Below are 1323 nucleotides of genomic sequence, written 5' to 3' on the forward strand. Positions count from 1 at the left end.
TTTTTTATTTTATATATTTTATATATTTTTTTATTTTATATATTTTATTTATTTTATATATATATATATACATATACATATATAAAATCTATCTAATGCACATTTTAATTATATTATTATCTTTTATTTCTTCGTATTATATTTTTTTTTATTATATGTTTAAATATGCGAGAGAGATCACCGTTCTCAGATCATTCTGTATCCGGTATCGAACAATCAAAGTTCACGAAAATTCGATATAATTCGATCTACGATAGTTTTTTTCCCGGTATTATAATTTTCCAATGAAAATTAGAGAAGAGATTAAGATAGAGAGAGATGCCCGAACATGATACACTCAACACAAGATACACTCAACACAAGATACACTCAACTTCACGAGAACAAATTCACGAAAACACTTATCTATCGATTGATCCGCGAAATCTCTGAACACAAATTTGAACCAACTATCAAGATCAAATATCGCGTATAACTAGCGAGATATTAAGTGAAGAGAATAGAGTACGAACCTTCTCCTTAGGTTTTTGTTCGGCGATCTTCCTTTTTCCCATCACGTCTGATATCTTGATACTTCAGTTACTCTGAATATCTGATGCACGGTTCAATTGGCACTGCCGATGTTTATCCTAACACTTGATGCACAAGAATGATCCGTGTTGTCTCAACTCAACTACTATCTATCATAGAATAGAGCTGTCTCTCCACTACCTGCCGCGAGGATAAAGGACCCTTGGTAGGAAGGTATGAAAATGAGCCGTTCCTGCCCAATTCTGCCCATCCTTTTTCGCATAATTGTCCCATTTAGCCAATCGAGGGAAAGAAAAATGGAAACTCCCACTTTCTCAGTGACAAATCTAAGAGTTACTCGTCCGATGTTTCGTTTCTTCCTCCACCTTTCCGAGATCCATTGGTTGGAACAAATAAGTGAACGTTCCAATATGAAACGAATCTCGTCCGCTTTCAAGACAATTCGATTAATAGGTATCAATATTATTATTATTATTATTATTATTATCATCATCTAACGATATTAATAACGATCTAATCTTCTATTAATAATCGTAGATCGCATTACGAATAAAATGTATCGCGAGATTTCGTCGATTGTAGAAAGAAATTGTATTTTTTCCTTTCTTTTTTCTTTTTTTTTTCTTTTTTTCTATTTTTATTTATTCAAAATCATTTCAATCATTTCGACCATCATTAATACGATAACAACGTAGAATCGTAGAATCGCAAAGAAGAGATTGTGAAAAACGCAAAACGTAAAAACGTAAAAATTATTTGAGGGATATATGCATACATATATATATATATATA

General features: G+C 31.6%; 1 protein-coding gene across 1 annotated transcript in view; it reads right to left on the reverse strand.

Annotated features, from left to right (window-relative positions):
• Positions 1–1323, reverse strand: part of LOC116185389 (arginine-glutamic acid dipeptide repeats protein-like) — a 4100-nt gene that overhangs the window by 1947 nt on the left and 830 nt on the right.

This window comes from Apis dorsata, unplaced genomic scaffold, assembly GCF_000469605.1.
Source record: "Apis dorsata unplaced genomic scaffold, Apis dorsata 1.3 scaffold_19, whole genome shotgun sequence".
Classification (NCBI taxonomy): domain Eukaryota; kingdom Metazoa; phylum Arthropoda; class Insecta; order Hymenoptera; family Apidae; genus Apis; species Apis dorsata.